Here is a 25,216-nt window from a genome sequence, read left to right on the forward strand (position 1 = left end):
CTTGAACTTTTTTTTGTGACACTTCTCTGATTCTACTTTGCAGCAACAAAGCATTTAATGGCTTGCCAGTTAAAAAAAGAGACAGGCAGGCTTAGAAACTTATAACTAAATAGCAAAGTGGAGACTTTGGAACCACAAGTGATGATGTCATCAAATTATCTCTGGATCGGACTTCTATATCCATCACTCTGAAGCCCTTTCTTCTCAGCTCAGTAGAGCTTCATTGCTCTTAAGTTCAAGCGGCCACCACAAAATGATAAATATTGATGCTGAGAGCAGTCAAAGCAGAGAGAAACTGTCACAAACTTAATTTACTCCTTAATCTTTGTAGGCCATTACTCCAGAAGAATTTGTTGGGTGACGTTCATCCACTGCCCTGCAAAGCTTTTAGCTGTTTTGTGTAAACAAGTAAGCAGAACCTGTGTGCTTCCTTCCTGTGTGATATACTGCACTGGATTGCTCTGCCTCTGCTTGTCCTACAGCCCTGCCTCGTCTGCATGGAGATCTTCATTCTCCACCCTTACCTGTTCTGCTGCACTTGTTACAAAGAATTATTCCAAAGACTATTACTAAGCTATGTGCACAGTCCAGTGTTCATTGCAGTGGATTTCAAATTTCATGACTGTGTCCACGTTATAATCAGTAACTGTCTTTGCCACCCACCTACCACATGCATGTGCACTTAATATTAGAATTGCCCACAGAATTAATGACTCTCTACTAGGCAGACAAAAATAATAATAAAAAAAACAGAGTAACTATGTACTGTAAAATGCTCTCTTTCTTGGCATAAGTTGATATTGATTCACCCCAAGAGGAATATTCCTGTCACACTTTCTATAAAACACAGAAATTATCCAGTAATTGCTAGGGCTGGAAATTAACATCAAATGGCTGTAATTTAAGACAGAGCACCATGGAAGAGGGATGGACGTTTGGGTACCAGCATTCAACCACCATTACGTAAAGGAAATGCATAGGGATTACTTTTCTGTTTTTATGAGTTAGTATAGTGGATGGCATGGAAGCAGTGACTCCCAGCAGCCCACAGAATCTTTCACACACTTCTCTCCTGCAGCGGATAGTTGTGCTTGCAGAGTCCAAAGAACTGGCAATAGTGAGGAACCTAATGTTCTGTTTACTTGTGGGCTTTCCTTTTCAGTACTGAGGGTGCCTTGCTCGGACACAAAGCCTCAAAGCACATTTGTCTGCCCTGTCCTGTGAATGACTTTGAGAGTTCACCTGGCAAGGGTTTCTCATTGGCAAACGGTCTCCATCAGTACTCTGAAGACATTTTAATAGCAAGACTATTCAAAGTGAAATGCGATGTGATCTTCTGTGTAGCAGGTAGAAACCATACCATGTGTTTAACTGAAGACAGGGCTGAGGGAACTTTTCCAACAGATTACCAGCTCTTCTATAAACACTTACAAGACTGATGTCTTTATTAAAAAAAAAAAAAAAGAAAATATACCACACATCTAAATCAGGGTGAGAGTATTCCTTATATCTTAGAAAAAACGCAAGATTAGGGGTGGTAGTGAATTTTGCCTCTTGCATCAATGCTTTGGAATATTTAGATTTCTCTGCACACAATGCAGTATGCAGCCATACAGGTACTGACACCACTGAACACAGCTTTGCAGAAGTGCCTGCCTTCAGGAAAGGATGAGGTAGCCTCGTGCTGGGTAACATTACATTGCGCTGTTAGTGTCTTGCTCTTTCTGCAACAACTGGGCAAGGCCTTTTCCATCTTGCAGATATCTATGCCACAGAAGTTGTGTGAGGCCCTAGGGTGAACGCTGACAGTATTGGACATCTCATGTGCAACTGCACAGCTGATGTGATCGCTGTGTTTGTAGGCAGGAAAATGGGAGGTGAGCCAAACATCTCGACCTGCCCTGTGACGTAAATGGCAGTGCCTTCTTAGCTGGGATTGCTCTCCATCTGGGATCTTTTCTGGCTGTTTCTCAGGCCTAGATTCTGTAGCAGTCTTTCCTTTCTGCACAGTCATTAAACTAAGCCTAGAGTCTGCATTCAGATTGAAGATTTTCTCTCATAGCAGAGCTGCACCTGTCAGAGTTGGATCAGCCCTTGGTGTTTCTAGGTGGGTAGAAGAGTAGCCTGTATTTATCTGTGAATGATGAGGCTGTTGTCAGCCACAGCTCTGATCTGCTGCTCATCTCCCGCCCCTGTCTTGCTGAATGGCACATCTTGCTCATGGTCACGCAGAAAGTCTGTGGCAAAGTCAAGGAACAAACCAGTCTAATGTGTGTTTTAAGAGCTTCCCCTCGACGCAGGAAAGAACAGCATTCATCTTTACCAGCAAACCAATGCGTGGCAGTCTGTTGTCCTCTGAGTCATCACTCTTGCTGAACGCCTCCCTTGGGAGGGCTCTTAAACTTCTACAGTGCTCACAAAATCTTAATGACTTTTGCCAAATGAATTAAGGGCCCTTATAGCTTTCGTGCTGTGTGCTGGATTTTGAAAACTTATGTCAGTAGAGCAGTAAATCTCTTGGAAGCAAGAGGAGGTGGTGAGGAAAGTATCACAAAAAGTGAAGAGTGCTGTCACCTTTGCCCAAATGAAAGTTATAAGAAAACATTTTCATGGGAACTGTATAAATCAGAGATAAAAACTTGAATAATAAAAGAAAAAAGAAGAGAGCAAAAAATAACCCAACAACCAATTTGGGAACCTTTTGAACTGCTGAAGCTCCAGAGCAAATCTGATATTATTTTTCCTTGTGCTTCTGAAGCCGTGTTACTCCAGTGATTATTAAAAGCTGCATCCTTATCTTAAGGCCAAAAGACCAAGGGAAAGGCTTCTGTTCTCGTTTCCCATTGGGATAAATAAGAACTGGACTGATATCATGCGTTGACACTGAAGTTGTTGTGTCTTTCTCTCCTGCATTCTTTCTTAAATCAGCAGGCTGAAGGATAGCACCCCTTACATTTGGTACTGTGACAACAGATGCATTGCTACTGAAATGTGCAACTCTGGATTTTCTTTCTGAGGGTTGTTGAAATGCGTCATTGCAAACGTCATTAAAAGACTTTCAAGGTTCTGTAATCTTACCAATAAAAGCTGGACCTGGACTGGAACTGAGCATCCAGAAGGTCAGTTTTGCAGTGGATGTATTTTTTTCTATTCTTTTCATTCCTTTTTTTTTTTTTTTTTTTTTTTTTTTTTTCCTTACAAATGAGAAAAGAAACAGCTGACAAAGAAAAAAAAGAAAGTGAGAAAGTGAGAGACAAAACAACAAGCAGGGGCGATTTGAACTTCTTAAATACAGTTCAGTTTCTGAGCTGAAACAAACATGTTTTCCTTTTTTTTTTTTTTTTTTTAAATTTAGGTCCACCTGCTCACATGTCAATGAAATTCAGCTCTGGCCCTTTATTACTGATACTTATTTTCTGCTTCTGCACTCAAATCTCCAGTCACTGGCCCAATCCACTCTTCCAATACTGACTTTATTATCAAAGTTTAATGTTTTTCCTTTTATATTTTCAGATGAAACCCAATGAAAACACTCCTGCCAGACCTAATAATTGAAGTGGTATGTCTCATTGCTTACGAAAACTGCTGTTGAGACCCTAAAATATTATATTGTGCCTATCTGCCACCAGCAGATAGCTCGCTTTGAAGTAGCAGAAGCATATCAATATGGTCAGAGCCCCAGATGCACATTTCCAGCCTTTCTTGAAGGCTCTTAGTAATGACTATCTAATTTCTTCTACTGTAAGGTACCGTCAATAGGATTCAGCCCATAGGGTGATAAAAGGTCTGCGCTTTCTGTGAGAAAGAAAAAATTGTGATTTTTGCTGTAGTTTCTCCAACTGGTGTTTTTTATCTCAGTACATCCTGGTTTTACAGTTCTTGCAGCTTTTCCCTTAAAGGGGAAATTTAAAATCATAAAGTCCAACTTTAGTGAGTGCTAAATCTAATGCAAATTATGATCATCATAAAATCAAATTTATTATAATGTGGGCTCTCCTACCACTGGAGCAAGCTCTCTTTACCAGAGTTGCTTCTCAGCAAGCTGTGTGTGCCTGGCAGAAGTTCAATCAATAAACCTGCCTCTTGTCAAACTGCGTATCATGTCAAGGTCCTACTGGATGCACCCTCAGTCTAGGAGTCTGAAATGATATCTTGGTTGTTTTGTCTTTCCTTAGTCAGGAACTGGCATGTTTTCTCCTATCCTTAAACGTTAAAATCAAAAGGCTTATCTGCTTTGAAGCAGGCTGATAGTGAAGCTTCTGTACCAGGGAGGAATCTTGAATGCTGTCCAGCAACTTGGTCAAATGCTGAATCACAGCAAAGCTGTCCACCTTCCACGTGGAAGAGAACTTTGTTATGCTTCTGTTGTATTCTTCACGCTGTCTAAGAGCCCTGTGTGAAATCTGAAGTGTTGATCTATCCACACAGTGGTGCTAGACTAGTCTAAATGACCTAATATATCACTTCTCTCTCTCTCTGACTTGTTGCAAACACCTACACTTGTCAGGAAACTTCAGCTAATCCTCCCCTTCAAGATGGGAGTGGGAGCTGGACGTGGGAATTCTTACTCAGAGCTGCATTCCTCTGGTACTTGCTTCTCCTGGATCTTTACCTGACCTTTAGCTCAGAAAATGTTTCTGGGTAAGTTATTATCCAAGCCCTCGCCTTCTGCATAGCAGAAGGTGAAGTAAATACATGGAGGAAACATGGGTTCGTTTAGCTACATACCCATGATGACAAGAGATGTTTTAAGACTAAGACTTCTGTTTTGCCTTCTAGTGTGATGTAGCTGGATAAAATTTTATCTTCTGTTTTGCACTCCAGAGATCCTTGGGTCTGGAATTTATATTAATCCAGATCTGCTTGTCGAATATTATCTACTTCTTCTGCCATCTCTTCCTACTTAGTAGGCTGAATGAGAACACTAATTAGACTCTGGTGCCAATTTACTGATGCACCATCTTCTGTTCACCCCGTGAGAGAGAGATTAGCTGAACACCGCAGCTCTTAGTCTGAGTTACTGGCATCTGATATTTGTTGTAATTCTGTCATGAACGGTATCTGCACAGCATGCAATTATAGCCTCCTTTCTGTATTGAAATCTATATAATATTCTTTCATTTCCCTTGAAGGACAATCATACCCTGTGCAATTATCTTCATATTTCATGGCTACAAGAAGTTTCTAGACAGTTTTTATGGTGGGTGGGAGAGAAGCATTGACTTTTAAAGCCCCGTATAGTTTTTCTTTCTCTACAGCTATGGCTATACAGACATTTGTTAAGCTATTCTTGCAGCTCACTGTATCAGAATTTAAAGTGAAGAAGTTTACAGTTTTAACATGGGCCCACCAAGAGTGCAGAGTGTCATGGGGATCCGAGCTGATTATGAATAACCTGTTTTATCTTTCTGCATAATAGTTACAGCAGCACACAGGGAGTGAGTTTTGAAAGGCATGGAAGCTGTTTTGATATAAAACAAGGCAAAAGCAATACCTAGTTCTAAATATTGTGAAAATCTGTGCGTGATCTGATAGGAACTGCAGAATATGTCACACTGTCAGCTCTTGTAGTTCAGTAATGCTAAAAACTCCAGCCAGAAACATGGATGTTGCAATGCTTACTGTACTGGCAGATGCCAAAAAGAGCATTTCAGGTCCAGCAGTCCTGAAACAGGACATGGCAGTGGTAGAAGAGGTGTGATCAGGCTGGCAGTCACAGAGGTTGTGTCAAAGACAAGCAAGGCCAAGTGCAGTTCACTGATTAGCTACTCATCAGGAGTAGCTCCCTACACACTAAATTGGCCAGTGGGTATTTTATTTCTGTTTGGCTCTGTTTAGACCAGACCAAAGCAAACAAAAATGTCTTGTTTTCCATGCTTGAGCTCTAGTGGATGGGTTTTAACACTCTTTCCTCTGCTCCCTTCTGAAGTTCACTCCATGAAGCAAATCCTCTGACCTTGGTGACCTATGTTACATGAGCCCTGACAGAAAGGAAGCTCACCTCTGTGGTGTGTTGCAGAAAGGCACCAAAGCAAACCATCTTCGTATTTAAGGCATATTATTATGAAGTTGGTTTTTCATATTCACATATCTACTGAGTATGCAAGCACGTAGTAAGCAGCGCGGTGTAGCCACAGTGAGCATAGAGGTTCTGGCAGAAGAGAAAAAAAATCAAGGCACAGGGGGTATGCGTATAAAGATTTTTGCTCTAAGTTGGGAAGCAGACAGGTTTGTTTGATTTAACCTTGAGAAAAGTTAGTTATTCAAAACACATCAAAAATAAGAATCCAAGGGCAGGAACAGTGGGGATGAATACATTCCCTTAGCAGCTGAAGAGAATCATAATAGCAGCAGAGGTTTCTAGGATCTTGCTGTGGAATTTTTGTCTTTGAATTTGCAGAACTGGAAGGTTTGTGTTCCCCACACAGTGATAAATTCTCCTTTACAAAATGGACCGAGAAGGAGGAGGGAAGGAACTGGGTGGAATCAATTACAAACCATATCAGACATTTAAGTTTAAACACAAGACCTTGCAAAGGCTTGCATGAAATCTTACTAGCAGTATAAACAGGACTGGTGCCAAACTAAGCACCAGAAGTATTCAATAATAAAATACAGCTGTCTCCACTGGCACCTACCCATGAAAGTTTGTCATTTTTACTGTTAGAAATGCTGACAAAGAGAAATCTGAAAAATGAAAACATTTTTTTTCAGAAGAGGGAGGTTTTCATGAGCTACAGCCTAAATATTCATTTAACTTTGGAACATTCCATAAAAATAATTTATAACATAATTTCTTCTTAGAAACACATTTTGACAGAGTTCGTTTCAAAGACTGTGGCCGAACTTGGCAACGCTAATAGCTTTGCTTTCATATCCATAATTCTTAATTATTAAAATACCCTCTATACACTTTTCTTGGCTCCCAGTGAGGCACATCAAAGCCGGGGGGCCCCTTTGCTTTGGCTTTGTGCTCACAGTGTCAGCTGAGAAGGAAGCGAGCTCTGCAGACAGAGAATTGGGGTATGCAACCCTGATATGCAGAAGCAGGCCCAGGAAAGCTGCACAGTTAGAAGTGGTTTTTAGGAGGAGGCCTTTGCAGAACAGAACCCTGCACGCAGGCTGCTGCAGTACCAGTGACTCATGCAGTGAGCTTTAAGCTGTGGGAAATGAGCAGCCCCAGACCTGTTATCACTTGTAACTTTTTTACACCTGGATCAATCAGGAGGGACCTTCTTAGGAAACAGTAGCATGCTTACATCCTGAGAAATGAAAGACACACATGCAGCCACATGTGCTCACACACAGCGATGCACAGGCGTGTGCTTGTTGTTGCTCTGCAAGTGCCATCTGCTGCGTGCACCTCCTTCAGTAGATAAGTTCTTTCACTCCTTTATTTGGCTTTAATGCTCTTGCTTTACTTTAAAACTGCTTCCCAGATCAGCTGGGTGTACGATAGCAGTGCATGTGGGTTATATGATCATATTTTGGCATCTTTCAAGATACCTCGGGAGATTTCTGCTTTGCTTCTAATGAAGCAAAATTAGGACATTACTTGCCAGTTAACAAAAGATTTAGACTTTGGGTTACATGCATGGTACAAAAGGGAGCAGTCACTCTTTTCCTGCTCTTTTCCTTTCCTGTCATTTTACTCTTATTTAAAATTGTCCTCTTCCACTCTTCTGAGCCTCTGCTCCATCCTGGAAGTTTCTGCTCTCCCAGATGTGGCTGAAAACAAACCTTCTGTTATGGCCACATCCTCGCTGAAGGGCTGGAAAGCCCTTTTCCAAATGGATTATGCATATTGGCAAGTCCAATTAACCGTGTTCACAAAGAGCTTTCCTGCTTTGGTCGGGATGTCTTCAACTTCACATGTAAGGTCTTCCACAAACTCTGTTGCTCTTCTTTGCTTTAGGGTCTCTACGGAAGGAAGGATGGGAAGTAAATTTAAATGGTCCCAGTTCAGAATTCCTTAGATTCCCCTCTGACTATAGTCCCGTGTTTTTAAGGCATAATAATAATATGTAACCAGTTTTCTGAACTCCTGGTGGCAGTGATGTGTTTGCTGTTCCGATGACCTACCCTGAATTGTAATATATGTTGCTTTTCTTTGTTCCGAGACTGAAGTCCTTAAACTAAGAGACTGTGAAGTGCCTAAATTCCAGCCTAATGCATAGAAAAAAACCCCAAACATGTAAAATGTTCCTCTTGTTAAAATTACAGTTACTGCACTGTTCTACTTAAAATACTTCACAGTCCTAACATTCAGCTTGAAAACTGTATGATCAGCCTCAAAGAAACTGCTGTCAACAGTTCTTCTTGTCAGTCCCATGCAATTTAAGTACTGATTAAATTCTTCAAAGATGGTCAGAAATGACATTTCAGCATTGTGGAGCTGGGCTCTGGGATTGCTTTGAGCTTACAGGTAATACTCAGGACAGCAATTATTGATGTTTTACTGAATGACATTGCAAGTCATGGGAAGACACTGTGACTTTAAAAGAGTAATTTCTTTAAAGGCTAAGAGTGACTGTTGGTTGTTGTGGTTTTTTTTAATTCTATATTTATTACAGCTTAGTCCTTAAATCTGAGCCATGCTATGCAATAATAATGGAACTGCTCAGACAGCAATTTGCCAATGTGCTTGAGGCTGTGTCAAACCACATGGAGTGATGCCATAATCAAATTCGTAATGTCTTATCTTTTTCAGATAAAGTAATCATCAAAGGAGTGCTGGCACGAACAGAGAAAAAATTCAGGGCTTAGACATTCTCTAATGTAGTGAGCTGTGACATAAATTGGACTGTCTCTGTTTGCCTTTCTTCTCTATCTGCGTTTCCAATTAGTCTGCCAAAGAAACCCTTCGGGCTTTGTTTCATTCCATCTTTTGAAACGAGAGTCTTAAAAAGAAAAAAACTGGAAAGGGTTAAAATTTCAGAAATGTGAAATGTTGGTGCTCCCCACCATTCTCCTCCCTTCGTTTTCTTTTAGTTATTGGCTGGCATCGTAGGGAGCAAATCCACAGACTTGAGATTTTCAGTTCGATCAATAAAATATTGTTTTAAAAAGTGGAGTTAAGTGCATTATGTGTCCATTGCTCCATTATGGTTTGCCCTCAATCATGGAAGTGAGACAAAGGTTCCCACAAGGCAAATCACATTTGTAGTTAACCTAAAACAGCCTTCCCATATTGGAAAACTATTTAAGGTTTTTCTACTGGATAATTAAGCATGTGCCCAACTCTGAACATATTAGTAAATACTGCTGAAGTCAATGGATTGATCCTAGGGTTAAAGCAATTGCTTATGTATGTAATGTCCATGCAGAAAACAAGAAAGGAAAATGCTGTTCATGGCTGACAAGAATTTAAAAAAAAAATGTTTTATATTATAAATAAAATGTGCAGGGGCAGAAGAGGAAAAAAAAAAAGATTTTTTGTTTTTGAGGGGCTCTATTCTAAAGCTATGGTCAATACAATATTTTTTGGTTCTTGGTCTTGTTTTCTTTTTACACTTTTTAACCTGACATTAGGCACTGGATCAACTCCAACGGCGCCTTGGTTGGGTTGTGCACCTTGAGTTGCTTCTCCTTTAAATATTTGCTCAGGTCTTGATAGCATATCTCACTTGAGTGCTCCAGTGACGTATTTGAGGCCCAAGCTTTGCAACAGTCTCATCGATGTTTTTTGAATATTTGATAGCTGCAAGGCAGTCAAGGCCCCATTCTCCAATGCGCTGAGCAACTGCAGCTGCCACCAACTGCAGTGAGAGTGGCACTGAGTGCTCAGCACTGCTCAGGAGATACTGAGCTCGCTGCAAAGCTGTGTCCTTGTCATTATGATAATCTTATGTCATTAGGAAATATCTGTTTTCCACAAACGTATTGCAGAAATAATTAAACTACGTCATGTTTGTGATGTTTACATTCCTAGGAAATAAAAGCACATAGAGCTTTTACTGACTTTTTTTGAATGTTTTCAGCCTTCTTTCCAAACAGTGTTACTTACTTTTGGCCCCAGAAATGCAGTTGCTGACATTTTGTCTTCCTAATGTGAGTAATCCTTCAAAAGTTGCGGAAAACTTGCAGAATTACGGGGCCCAAGTGTAGATTTTAAGAAATGTTATCTTCAATCTATTTTAAGATATGTAGAGCCCACAAATGTACTATTCTGAAGGGGGAACAACACACAAAAAATCTGTATGAAAATGTACAGTGACACTACAGAATACTAATCACTCCTACACAGAGAGAGCCTTCATTTTATCTGCTTTTGCAGAAGGTTTTTATAAAGTCAGATTTTAGAATAACTAAAACCCAGTACAGCTGAAGGAGACGAAGCTTCACGCTTGAACAAAGGAATATTTTCTCAAAAAATAACAATAACGATCTGGTCTGTGCTTTTATAGCTGTGCATATACTAGATGATGGATAGATGATTACACAATGAGAATATATAGTGAGCTGAATATGCTCACCATTAAAAAAAATCCCAGGCAACTAAGCTTCAATGCAAATTCATGTGATGTGATGGCTGGGAGATTTGGCTGAAGTTATTGTATGTATTAGGCTTGTTACTGCTCTGAGTGATGCTCAGACATCCTTCACAACTCACCAAAGAGGGAAAGATCCCCCCTGGATTCTGACTGTAAGTGTAGGAGGAAACTTCTCCCTTTCTTTTGGCCTTGGACTTCCCAAGACTTGGAAGTTTCATTCCCATCACTGTAATTGGGCTGGTTTGCCACGCGTTCCCCTTTCTCGTGGCAAAGAGTTCCTCTCTTTTCCTCCACTCCTGTGCCATCTTGGATGTCTTCACTGAATCAACTCCTGACCTGATCTGTGAGCTGAACAGAAAGGCAAGAGAAGGAGAAAACATTGCTTATCTTCTTGGTAGATGGATTCTTCACCACCTTAATCTTACAGGAAAGGGCACAACTGGAGGTGAGCCAGACTGTCTCTGCACTTACATGGATTGTGCAGGTACTCCATGCTGCAAACAAGAACCGCAGTCAAAGAAGGACAGGATTCAAAGAAGGATCAAGATGGAGAGTCCCAGAACTGTTCTGTATTTAGGAGCTGATTTTCTGAGGCACTGACAGCTCCCACAGTGAACATGAAGTGGAATAACGCACATCAAATAAATAACCTTTGAGACTTGGATAAACCATCTGACTTGAACTGAAGATGAATACCTCAGCAGAGAAGCCTTCCAGTGCTTACCTATTTTTTGGAGCATGATTGTCATTTTGGCCTGTGCCTTTATAGTGCACAAGCTCTGACCTGTGCCTCAGATTCTTTGTCACTATCCACGTGCCAGAGTTAATTGAGTACCGGTCATTGGAGAATGGGCTCCGTTTTTCTGAAGAGGGCAGATTGTCATTTGCCAATGACTGTAGTCTGTGAGAGTAGTGGTACAAAGATAGGAAGAATGAGATGTTAAAAAAAAACTTCATAAACTTTTTTTAAAAAAGAAAGCCTGTTTTGAATTATTTTGATGAAGTTTTAATCATTCTCTTCTGTATCACATCAGTACTTCAATGGTGAGTTTTTCTATCAGTAGCTCCTCTGAGACTCTGGACAATAAAACCATCAAAAGGCTTTAGAGGGATTTTTTAACTTCTTGTTGTTGTCGTTGTTGATGATGATAATGATGAGTATGGAGTTTAGGCCTCAGATTAATCAGTCTTCATTGTGGGGGTGGATTGACTGCATTTCAGGAGGAGCTGTGGCCAATCTGGCTCCATCTGAGCCAACACACATCTGCAGCACAATAACCACATTTGTACTGAATCCCTCTATGTGGAACCGCTGGCTGCTCCACTGCTAACTCATGGCTCTCAGCACTCCATCTCTGACCATATTCTGTCCTCCATTACATCCTTAAGGTATATTTTTGTAGATTGGTTCACGGTGGCTTTTGCTTTATCCAGCACCATCCATCACATGAGAAAAAAAAAGAGAAGAAATTCTCTTTGTTTAATTTGAAATGGTTTGTTCGTACATTCTAAGTACTGGTTTCACATATTTTATGTTACCAGCTTCTAAAGTGAGAGAAATTGCTTGGAAAGCCAGAACACTGAAATTGGGTAAATGAGGTTGAGGTGGAAGAATGCAAGCAATGCTTTGTCACTAGTTTCCATCTATTGAGTGAAGACATACTTCATATACATTAGCTGACATTTCTGTCAATTGTGATTCTTAAGGAGCTTACAGTATTGCACTGGAGAACTGTGGTGAAAGAGTGAATGACCTACATGAAAATGTCAAGGTAGCAAGGGTAAAGATTTTATTTCCCTTGTGCATGATTCTAGAACCGTAATCCAAAGAGCACCAAGAAAAAGTAGGAGATTCCTGCTTGGCTTTGGGAAATTCTGTTTCGGCACGGGAGAGCATAATTGCCCTCACGGCATAATAGTTACCAGCAGAATTTAAACAACCAGGATAAATCATTGTCAGTGACAGCAAAAGGAAGTTAATCCAACAACCTTGAGAACATCACTACAATTTTTTACACATTTTCTGTCTTTTCAGTGTCTGAATGAAATCGCGTTTCTGTGCTGAAGCCCTTGGGGCTACAGAAAGCAAAACTATCAAAGTCACCTACATATCCCTGCCTTTAGCAACAAATGAAAAGCCAGCACAACATAAAAGAAAGCAGATGGCCAAGCAAGTGCCCTGGAGAAGATGGTCCAGGTCCCATTTAGTAGGTGGTGAAGAGAGGATTACACCTCCTGTAGACTTCATCGTGCTTGTCTCAACCTATGCTGAGTGTTACCTTTTGTGTCTGACTCCCAATGTTATCACTGTTTCATTTATATAGAAATATGAATGCTTAGCATAAGACATCAACGAGGCAAAGTCACCACCTGAACTAGATTCCGATATCTATCATTGCCAATAGAGAGAAATAGGATGCGTGTGGCCTATTTAAGATGCCTACCATAAAATAATGCATCCCACAAGCATGTTGACATTAAAGGAGGCTGTGATGACTAGCTCAGACAGGGATTTCAACACTGTAGATGTCTCAGACTAGGTGAGACAAGACCTACCCACAGCTATGTGGGTATTGCCTGAATGAATCACAACCACGGAGTTTTCTCCAATATTTTTAGAGATGGTGAAAATCCAGTGCTGTTAATTTCCTGGCAATACTTGGATGGGAAATGAATGAAATGAAATTCTGTGATATTTTGAAATTGTTTTTTTTTTTAATTTTCACTCACATGAAATTTCTCAAGCTTTCAATTCTTTGGAGAACATCATTTTGATGTTCTGCTTAGGGCTGTAAAACGTGCATTTGAAACAAATAAAAAACTGACTTCAAACAGAAAAGGGGGTTGTTTCATGTAGAAAATTATGAGCTTTTTTGAATTCCTAAGTTTTGTTTAAAATGAAATAATTGTCAAAAATCAGAGTTTAATTGCTGCTAAATTCTTCCTTTTAACAGAAAAAAAGACCAGACTTGCAAACATTCCTACTCTGCATATCATGTTTCTAAATGGAATGGTGCTTAGGAAAAAGATGCAAAGAAACAGTGCAGGGAATAGATATTCTTTATAGATGTTGGTCCTGACTGATGTTTGTGTCATCCATCTAACTCCATAGGTCTCTATTACACCGCCTAGGATCTTAACCCCTTGACTTCTTGAGTCCAAATATGGTCTGTTGAGATACTCTATTAATGATAATGAATATCTGCTAGCTATAATCAATCAACTTGCAATTGGAAAGAGCTGTCACTGCTCTACCGCGTCAGCAGAGCCCAAATCATGAGCCCTGTTGTACTGCTTCTCTTGGCCAAGTTGCACCCAAGCAACAGAACTAAAACAGCTGTCACGTCTCTTCCATCAGTAAATAAGGGACATAAAACAACTAGTTCAACATCAAACATGTAGAATGCTTTCATTCATAGGTCTGAGAAAGTAAAGCAACTTAAAATAAAAGAAAGACTAGAGCAGCTGGCTGATGTCCAGATGGGTCTCTGGGGTGGACTTTATTAGTAGTAACTAACCATAAGTGCCCATAGCCTGGCAATGTTGTGCAGCATGTTGGCAGACACACTGCGTAGTATGAATAAATTAATAATGGTAATTAATAATAATTTGCGTTCATGTTCCTTTCTGCCATTTAACTTCCTTTATTTCTTGTCCAGCTAAAAATGAACATGAAGAACATTTTATCTCCTACATATATCTCCTTTGTGTGGAGTGCTCTCATGTCTTCCTCCCATCTTTTCCTCTCTACCCTAAGCAACCTATGTTCCATCAAGATTTCCTTATGTACTTGAATTTCTCATACTTTCATAGCACTCCTTTGGATTCTCTCCCAGTGGTCTACAGCCTTTTGGAAGTACCGTACTGAACACAGAGGGCTCAAGGCAAGGCCTTGGGTGTGATCAGTTGACTGGAAAGATGGCTTCATGTGTCCTGGAAGTGATGCCACTTTCCAAAAATTCGTACGATGTTACTGGATTTTTCTCAGCCTGTCATCAGTGGTAATATCTAGATTCTTGTCTGGTCTCTCCAGTGCACTCTGAGTAACTAGCTGTTCTTGCCTAACTGTAAAGCCTTGTATGTCTCCTTACTGAACTGATTTTTTCATTCATTCTTTCACTTCTTTATCCAAATGCACACGATGTTTTCTACTGTGTTCTCATCAGTAAATTGAACATGTATATGCTGTATTCTACCACAAAAATCTATAGTGAAAATATTGTCTAGTAAAAGATGAAGCATTGTACCCCACATGTCCTTCCAGTGAACCACTGATCATTAGTACCCATGGAAGAGATTACGACCAATATTTCATCCATTTTAAAGACCAAGACTGTGCTTTCCCCGTCTAGTTTTGAGATATCATATGAAACAATTATGTTACTAATGTCAATATGGAATCTACACCTTTTTCCTTACCTGGAGCAGACTTCCTACATCAGTAAGAGACTGACCACACATAAAATAATCAGTAGAAGTGCAGCAAAGGAAGGAAAAGTTAGGACCTCTTCCTTTGATGCTGACAGTTCCTGGGTCAGGTTAAATTTCATACTCACGTTCTTTATCCACTCAGATACTTATAAAGTTATATTTGGTAGTTTATTGTGATACTTCTCTGGCAGTTCAGGATGTCTGCCTCTTTCTTATTTCCTGGCTTCTATCCTGGTCCCCCACCCTGGGCCCTCTTTGAAGTCTAGATGTGAGGACCGACCATTTTCAAACATCTGCAACTTGATCCACTCTCCATAGAGGGCAATATCTCCATGAAACCAACTCACAGCTCTCGGATTGCTTTAGCCAGCTCTGAACGCAGCCTAGCAAAAAATAAATCAGGCACTGGGCACGAAACATTTTCTAACCTTCTGTAGCCTGAGATTTCACCATTAAGGAATGAAACAATGCATTGGCCCAGCTCACTTATTAATTAATCTAAGCCATTTCCAGATTTATAGCTTGTAACTTTGTTTGGCTGATGTTATTTCAGGAAAAATAGGCTGCTCTCCCAAGTGTTAATATAGCTTCATAAATATAAAATGGAGACCATTCCCCAACCAAAACCAAGTCACAGATGTATGTGTGAATTGAACCCTCTGGTGGTGAATAAACTTCAACAAAAAAATTTAGACTGTGGCAAATGCAGAATAAAATCCATCAGCTAAAGAAGCTCAAGTTAAATGTTTTATCTCATGTTTGACGTGGAGTAAAAAATACACTTTGCTATCTAACATTGTTCAGATAATGCACAATCATTTATTAAGATGCAAGAACCCATTTATGAACCTAAGAAAAGACAGAACAAGAAATCTATTAAGCACCAATTCTAAATTCAGACAAGACTTTGCTCCCTCCATCTCTTTCTTTTAATAATAAAAACCAAGATAAGAACTGTTGAGAGTTCAACCAAAACTGAACTTTTCAGAGAAATGCTAAAGCTGCATTTGATCAATGGGAAATATTTTATTTGACCTGAAATGAAGTATTTCATTGCGTTTTTGAGCTATTTAGCTTTCAATAAAGAAGGTGATTTTTAAAAAATATTACCTGAACTTTTGAATGAAAAATGCCAATTTGCAAAATCTTTCAATTAGGAAAATGTCAAAATGATTCTTTTTGGCATTTCTGAGACAAACATTTCACATTAAAAATGTCAACATGAAATGTTTTGACATTTTGAAAAATGTCTCCTTTTTTTTAAAAAAAAAAAAAATCTGAAACTTTACCAAAATTAAATTGAATTTACTATTAGTCTGGAAAGCAAGAATTGCTTGTGTTGGTAGTTTTCCCTGGGTAAGCAGCTGATCTTTGTGCCAGGTTAGCATCAAAGCATCAGTCAAGCAACTGTACAAACGTATACTGCAGAGCAGCTCTTGCCTTTGCTGCACCTCAGCTTTGGGCTTGTTAGTGGTTATCCATCTATCTTCACTCTTCTGCTTTACACTGTCCAGTTTCCAATATTGCAAGCAGTTATGTGGCCTACAGGAAAAGGAAGAAAGAAGAAGAAAACTGATCAGTGTTTAACATGTGAGTAGCATTCCGTTATATTAAATGGGTATTTTTATTTAAAATCCTGGCTCGTGGCAGATTTATAAAAGTTCAATTCAGAAAAAAATGGTTTATCCATTAAACAGAAGCACGCCCCTTATTCTGAATGAGTTTTATAGACTGTTACAGTTAAAACCTTAAATTAAAGCAATCCCTTCTAGAGCAAACTCACAGCATTCCAAAGCAGGAGTGCAAGCTGCAGTAAAGTAGCATCTTGAAGTAGCTGGCGCTTGCACTGCATTTTTGGGAGGTTGTAGATGCTATATGCTAACCATATTAATTATACGTAATTATACAAAAATTAAATCTCATAGTTTACTGAAAAACAATGTTTTACTCTGGCTGAGAAGTCTCAGCTGTGGAGCAGTTACAGTTTGTATGCAAGAGCTGCTTTTTGTGACATAAATTCCGCATTCCCTCGATTTCACGATTTCTACAGTGTAAGCTTTAAGAAGATGCTGTTCTACAAGCAGCATGAGCTGAAAAGGGAGCAACAAGCCCACGTCAGATGCAGGCCCCAAGTCTTCTTTGGATGCCAAAACAGGGAGCTCTCAATGCCTGCCCCCTTCGTGGGATGCCCAGCCCTGAGCAAGGAGCCTCAGAATGGCTGCCAGGAAAGGCAGCGCTGCCAGGGACACGGGCACGCTCAGCTGTAGCTCAGGCTCCTCGCTCAGGGCTGGGGCCTTGCATCTCTCTCCATGTGGGATTAGCTACTTGGAACACTCTTCTGAAGGTTAGTTTTCCAGTCCCTGTTTTTTCCCCTTACTGTAAAGCAGGACTCGCTATCCTTTACAATGTGAGGGGGGATGTTGGGAACCATTTCTTTTCTGCAGCAACCCAGTGGTATCATTACCTCTAAGCAGGGAACATCCCTGGACAAGTGGGTTTGAATCCCTCCAAACAAAGAAGAAAAGTCTGTCTGTACTCTGACCAAGCTAACCATTAACCAGTTGGATAAAGGGGATTTCTCTTGTTTTTAGTACGAAGAACAGAGTGCCGCTGCATTTTGCAGTATGGCAGGCGCTGACTGAGGAAACCTAGGTGAGGCAGGTATGGGAATGGTTCAGTTCAGAATCCTGAACAGCATGGATGTATGATAGGTGCCTTGTTCCTCAGTTTTGCACAAATTTATGCATTCAGCAGGAAAACTGTACATTCTTGGTAAGTTCTGTCTTTGTGATCTTGAAGTCTCTTAGGTGTAAGGCATTCAAAGAGCAGAGTCTGGATGGTTTTGTTCCACTCCAAAGTCCCTCCTGCTGCCTAGGACATAAAATGCTGGTGCAAAGCAAGAGCATGCGTAACAGTGCACGTTGGTTTGGTGAAGGGCTTTTGGGAAAGTGTTAATTCACCCTTGTGGGGGCAGGGGAGGATGCAGTAACACAGCTGCCTGTCAGGAGTGCAGAGATCCACCAGCTGTAAGGAATTAATGACTTCCCACAGGAACACTACTAGATTTTGAGCTGGGGGAAAGGAGTGGGTTTGTGCTGCTGTTGATACTCTGCATGAAAGATTCTTTGGAGAGCCACTAAGGCAAGTGGAGTGGGCTGTGCAGCCTTATCAACTTTTTTCTATGTGCTTTAGTTGAGAGAAGCCCTTTGGTGCGCTGGAGGAGACAGAGAATGCTTAAAGTTGGCACTTCCATTTTACATCTCTTAACTCTGACTTATTGTTCTCTTCTGAGTCAGCTACATGCAGGCTACTTCTACTGTCAGGGGAATCTCTTAATTCTCTTGGTTCTAGTTTAAGTACTGCTGGACTTTTATGTTTCTTATTAATGTGTTTAAGGAAATCGCACAACGTAGCATTGCTAAAAATCACATAGGACTTTAGAGAAAGAAAGTATGTCTGTTGTCTGTTAACTGTCCATCAGCTGATCCTGCTAGCCAGGCTTCAGATGCTATGTTGTCACATGTAAATTATCCATTGAGTGTAGCAAGCTATCAGATGCTTCATACTGAGCCCTAAACTGACACCAAAAGGGAAACTTCCCCCCAGAATAGGAATGTAAGGAAACGGTGCAGACTAACCAGGAGCTTAAGAAATGCTGAAACCAGAATAGCTTTATACAATGCCAGTGTTTCTGCGGATGCTAAGTCAGTGTTAAAAATACAAATGTGTAGTTAATTAAAGGAACTTCAGCTCTTTTTTCATGGTGTTTCAGTGAATGACATTGTCAGCTATTCTATTTTCTATTGATTCCCTCAAAGCTCAGTTATTCCCAGCCTTTCATTTCAGATGCAGCACCTTGTTTTCCTGTATCTTGAAGCAAAGAAATTAGATAAAAACTATTGATTAGCAAGGCACAGAAGGGAGTGATGTCTGTAACCTTCCTTTGTCTTGCAGCTCTGCAGCTGAGGCAGCAGTAATAGGATTCTGTGCGAGTGCGACTGTGATGAGGTCACACTGCTGAGAAGGGAATGAAAACCCCGCAGTCAGCTGGATTGCTTGCTTTTCTGATAGTTGTTGATATTGTTTGTCAAATTGCGATTTGAAGGTTATTTCTCTGGAGGCTGAAGTTGCCTTGATTTTGTTCTGTGCTTGGCTGGACGTTTAAATCCACGCATTCGCATAAACACCCCTTCCTTTCAAAGTTTCTGGCTCTTATTGGGAGCCTCTGTGATTCTCAGTAATATGGAAGAAAACAATTTTCTTCAGAATTTTCTCATCGTTATGAGATTATAGTAGTTATTTGGAGCAGTAAGTCAGGCTTTTTTGGTGCCTGTCTCCTTTTCTCCCCTCTTTTTCACTAGCGTGCTGCAGTCCTCTTCAGCTAAAAACAAGTTGAATAAACACTTTCAAGACATATGAGCCATGAAGGGTTATGCTGATTTAGTACATAGTGGTGTAACATTCATTGGTATCATTACTCAGGAAAGAAATGAGGAATTTCCTTATTTCAGTTGCTTTGAGAAGGTAGTGACCTACCTAGGGCAACTGCAAAGCTGTGCAGAAACTGCAGAAAAATGAGCAATGCTTTTTTCATTCTAAATAAGCTCTACCGTTTTCGTTCTTAGCTGCTTCATTACTGTGAAGCAATATCACTGGGATGGCAAGGAGGAAAGAGACACAGTAGATCTACTGTAATAGGATGTCAGGTGGTGTCAAGTGTAGGATAAACGCTGAAGAATACCTGGCCCTCGGGACTCTACTTTTGGAGTGTAAGGCAGGCTGCATTCCTCTCTTCCCACAGAGGAAGGAACCATGCAGTGTCTTCCACTAATCAGACCTTAAGGGTTCTTTCTCCTTTGGAAAGCTTGCTTGCCTTAGTTCTCCTGTAACAAGACACGGGGAGATTGGTATGGAGATAGCTGGCTCAGAAAACGTTCCAAATAAATTTCTGCAACTGTACAGCAGTAGTAGGATGCTTTTAGTGGAAGCTGCCTTGTCTGTCTGAAACTTACTGTGCAAAAACAAGTATGTCAGGTCATGCTGCATATTTTGAGGTTTGAAGTCCCACCCCCTCAAATAAGTGATGTGGGAAAAAGTCTTCTGGGAATACTCCTTCCCCAGGCTTATTACTGTGGGGTTTCCTGTGGGAAGCAGTGAGACTTTCCCATCCCCTCTTTTACACCATGTGATTCTCTGTGATCATAATATATGGAACTGTCTCATGCTTCCAAGAACCCTTCCAGAGCTGAACAAGCATGTTCTGGGTGTTTTTCTTTGTTCCATTCTGTATAATCTTAAGGATATCGTTCTTTGCCCCTTGCTTTTGTCATCCATGTGAAGATGATGATATTTCCTTTCTCAAAGGCTGCTGTGGAAATGTTTAGTTTCTGTGAGTCCCCAGCCAGATGGAGGATTCTATGGGAGAACAAATCATTTGATATGAGCGATTTCTTTTGGGGCAAAGTTGATGCTATGTTAGAGAATTTTTTTCCCCCTCTGAATAATCTGCTGAAAATAAGTTTCTTTCATTTGCCATTGCTGTTCTACTGCTTGTATCATTATCCCCATTAGATATGGCTGCTTAAACACAGCCTACCCCTACGTGGTGTACCTCTAGATTGCCCACTGAGTCACTAGTGACTGCAGTACTGGAATCACCTCATGCCAGATGGACTGTTTGTCAGCTTGCTGCTTGTGGTCAATGAAGTCACATCCTGGTGGTCCAGGGCTGCAGAAGGCATCGTCTCTTCAGCATTCAGTGCTACCTGTACGCTCCCAAAGAGGCATTAAGCATGAAGGCTCAGAAAAGGAGATATGTATGTTGGTTTTTTTAAGTGAGAAATAGTGGTGTATGGAATAACCCAAACTAGAGGGGCAAAACTTGGCCAACAGAACCTTTTCTTTTTACCCTGGTTTGTTTCAAGGGATAAGTCTGTTCTTTAATCCCTGCTTATCTTTTCTTGTGAAAGACTTTTCCACTTCTATTCAAAATATATTGCTAAGGGTGGCTTACTCCCAAGGGCATGTGAGTGTGCAATCAGAGCAGCATCTGCTGCTTTAGAGAAATGAAGCCCTAATGCAGAGCAATGAGTAAGGTTAGAATGGCACATGAGTAGGCATCCTTAAGGTATTCAGAATCAGGCCAAATTAAAAAAATAGATAAATAATCTCTACTCGCAAAACTGAGGCAAATTTCATATTCAATCTCATCAAATCTATATTTTAGCAAGATCTAAAGGACTCAGCCAGGTGCAAAGATAACTGTTTCCTTATTTCAGTCAGCTGAGCAACTCATCGTCAAAGGGTGACAGGCTCAGGTAGCAGCCCACACATCCTGCCTCTTGTGCTCTCATGGCATTCAGCCCTCCCAGAAGTCTGTGTGTAACCCTGCACTGGAGATCACCCTGCAAAAGAGAATGCAGTTCTGCTGGGAAGGAAGTAAAAAGCTGGGCCAGGTGCTTAATGAAGTAAGGAGTTGAAGTTTATCACAAAGGAAGACTGCAGGCTCTGTCTTTCATATTTTGCTTTGACCCCAAATGCCCTTCCTTCATACCAAATGCGTGTAGTTTTCTTCACATGTTATTAGTTTTTAATTTGATAAGGTTCTTTATCAACAGCCCATGTAAGCCTTGACTGCCAATTCTCCATGTCCACCATCAATGGAGAAACGATGTTTACCGTTAATTAATGACTTCCATGATCTGTAATTCCACAGATCTGTTCCTGGTGGCAGTTAGACTTCTGTCCTGATGCTTTGTTATTTTAGCAGATGGTTTGTAGGAAACTGTCATCTTGAAAGTCAAGGAGTGGGAGCTTATCTAGCATTGTACAGGATGGACGGAATAGAGCTTTCAGCATCCCCTGAAGCATAGCCTTACTAAGCCCAAATTCCTAAAAAATAGCCAGCATTGCAAAGAAAGAAATGTTCTTCCTACTGAAACCAATGAGAAGCTTACGTACAGTGTAGAAGACCCGGGTCATATGTCATATATTCTGTTACAGATTTGGAAATGTGCTCATTTTCCTTCACTGCGCTGATGCTAAACAGACATTTTCATTTCTAAGTGCTTGCTTTCTTTCCTTTGTTACTCCAAGCTGCCAAAATTAGAGGCATCTGACATAAGAAAGGAAGTCAGTTTTGTTTAATTTATCTCAGATTTATTTTGTGACATTTCCTGGATACGTTTACCCATCACATTATTAAACAAGAGTTTATTTTCTGGGGGCTAGAGCTTCAGCATTGGCTATATTTCAGGAAGACAGGAATTTAAATAATGTCAACATGCTGAGAAATTAGAAAGTCTTTCAGGTGTGTTTTGCAGGAGAAAGTTCAGAGCTCCCCTATCTCTCCTAATGGCTGGCCTGGGGCTTTTTCAAATGCGTAATCTTATTTTTCCATTCATTTGAAATGTAAACAGAGAATTTTCACAGAAGACAGGAATCCATCTGCAAATAATATTTGTTTTTGGCAATTTGTTTCTTTAATTATGATGATAACTATCCACTATTTGGCAGCAGCACAAAGAAATATGCCCTTGCACGTCTTTATTCCTTCAGGAGGAATGGAGAAAGTGGGTCTTCTTCAAAAACAAATTCCCCATCCATTCACATAATTCTTATAATTCACCCCAGCAAGTGATGAGAAACCCCTCTGTTTTCCTCTCTCATGGGAAGGGTATTTGGTATCATTCAGAAACATCCCCTGCCTTTTGGACCAGCCAGGGCTGACTAAGGACAAGGCCAAACTCCTGAATCTGTGCAAAAGTGTTGGGTGAAACTGCCCTTCCTCTCCTAGCTCTGGGTTGAGATGAGGAAGATCCACGTATGCACCTTACCAGAATAAATGTACTGTTACACTGGTGGAGCAGCTGACGCTTCAGTTTGGGTTTGTTCACAACCCAGCAGCTGGGATACCTGACATCAGCCCAAAGCCTTGAGTGTCCAAGAGGTACTTTGGTGACCCAAATACAAATCGTGCTCATAAGAGTCCATCTCTAGAACAGTGGATCAACCAAAAGTTGCTGCTGACTTACTTAGATACCGTCCTGGGGATTGGATTTAGAAAATTTGCTAATTAATCTTTAATATCTCCCAGTTCTGTAGCAGCATACAAATTTGTTATTTCAGCCTCCTATGTAAATGACAGCCAGAGGTGTGGGAGAATGCAAGGGCTGAATCTGAGTCTTTTTTTTAACCTCACATATATTGTTTTGCCTCCAGACTGAGCCACATCTCCTCTTGAGACTTAAAATGACCTATCCTTTCTACCACTGCGTTCTATTAAAATCTGCATTCCACAGTGCATGTGCTAATATTGAGAAGGAAAGTGATCATCTTCTCAGAGTAAATGTTTTTGAAATAATAATAATAGAAAAATAATGTAATATGCTAAATGTTTCATAGAGGAGACTTCATATGCAGAATACATTAATAGGCTTTTCTTCCGGATGAGGAAGAAGGAGCAGAACTGGATGAACTGGATATGTTAAATACTTTATTCAAATGCTTTATCCCTTTTCTGCTTCTTTTGGATTTCCCACGACCGACCGTTCTTAGTTTCTCTCTTTTGTAATGTTTGGCATTCACTTGGCATATATGCTTAAATACTGGATCAGGAGCCCTCCACATCTGAGTGTTTTATGATGTTTAGTTAACCATCGTGGCCATATAAGACTTTGTTAATTGTTTTTTTTTTCTTGTTGCTGCTTTTTTTTTTTTTTTTTCCTTTTTAAAAATAATTATTCTACGCCTGGTGAACTGTAGCTTTTATGAAGAAATGGGGAAAGTCATAGAGACAGTAAGACAAATCATTCCCAAAGCAAACGTAATGAGGGAAATGCAGAGATAGGTTGGAAAAACATTTACATGACTTGAATTTTCTGTCAGTGTTCCTAAAAATAGGGAGAAAAAATGAAATGGAAATTTTCAGATGATTTGTTAGTGAAAGGAGTAAAAACAATTGCAACCATGAGAAGAAATGTTGCTTTTTATTCCAAGAAGTAGTTCTTGGCTGCAGTCAGGAGGCTGTAATAGAAAAGACGAAATGTAGGTTTTTATCCCACTTGAGCATAACTCAGTCCTAGACTAAACAATACCTATTGTAAAATGCTCTGGATTCTTCTCCTTTGTACAAATGTGCAATTAAGGCTGTACGCCTGACAAAGCTACAGTTAAAAAGCCAAACAAACAAAACCCCAAATATGTAACTGACTCAGTAGGTGTCTTTTGTACCAAATGGGCAGTGTGTTCTTTCTAGGACGTGAGGCACATGGTTTTCATCAAACTGCAGCAATATAAATCGTGCGGTCAGAGATTCTGTGAGAATGCATTCATACGAATCCCATGACATCATGGTACAAATAACGTGGGTAAAATTCTGGTGATATTTCCTGTGTGTTCCTTTTGGGGGCCTGAAGCCATCAATGAAGAGATATCTAATTTAACAAGGGTACCAAGAGATTGGTTTATTCAGTGTCTCATCAGCCATTCTTTCTGTGCATCACTGTCATCACCACCACCTTTTGGGGGAAATCTTTTAGTAGCATTCAAGAATAATAGCAATTACCTAATTACTGTTTTGATCATGCTAAAGGTTACATTAATAGGCACAAATGATGATTTAATATGAAGGCGGTAATGTGAATCAAATCATAATCAGTACACTACGAGGCAGGTGTTATGTCAAATTCAAATGAACAAAAATATTAATGTGCAGGTTGAATAAAATGGTGTATGTATAACTTAATATGCAACAGAAGACAAGAATTAGCCTTACTTTAGTTTGCTTATTTGAAGAAGTTAAGCCAGTTATGAGTTCACTCTCTAACTAGGAAAGCAAGGAACATCCTCCTCGTGTGCTGCGTGTGATGCACCAGGACCTGTGCTCCGCTGTCTTTGAGGTGCTCTATAATTTGTAACAGCATGGTTGTGTTCTACACCTCATCCCTTACCCTCACAAAGTGTAGCACTGTAGTTGCTTTGAGAGAGTTCATCACTCAGTGAGAAATAAGGAGAAATGCAAAGGGAGCAGCAGGCCAGCAAAGGGGCTCCAGGCCCCGTGGAGCTATTGAAGCAGATGATAAATCAGACTTGGATTTCCACTTCTCAGCATGTCTAGGAAGGCTTTGATATTCTGTGCCATTTTCCAGTAGTATGTGTCACACACGTGTGAAAAATTAGCTATTATTATGCTAGGTATCAGAATACATCAATATTTATACTATTTAGAGGTTGCAAAGACTTCAATCGTTATGGAATAGATAATTTTTCATTGTTGGAATGTATGCAGCACT

The sequence above is a fragment of the Lagopus leucura genome, unplaced genomic scaffold, assembly GCF_019238085.1.
Source record: "Lagopus leucura isolate 7727_CA_CO unplaced genomic scaffold, USGS_WTPT01 Super-Scaffold_100047, whole genome shotgun sequence".
In the NCBI taxonomy this organism is placed as follows: Eukaryota; Metazoa; Chordata; class Aves; order Galliformes; family Phasianidae; genus Lagopus; species Lagopus leucura.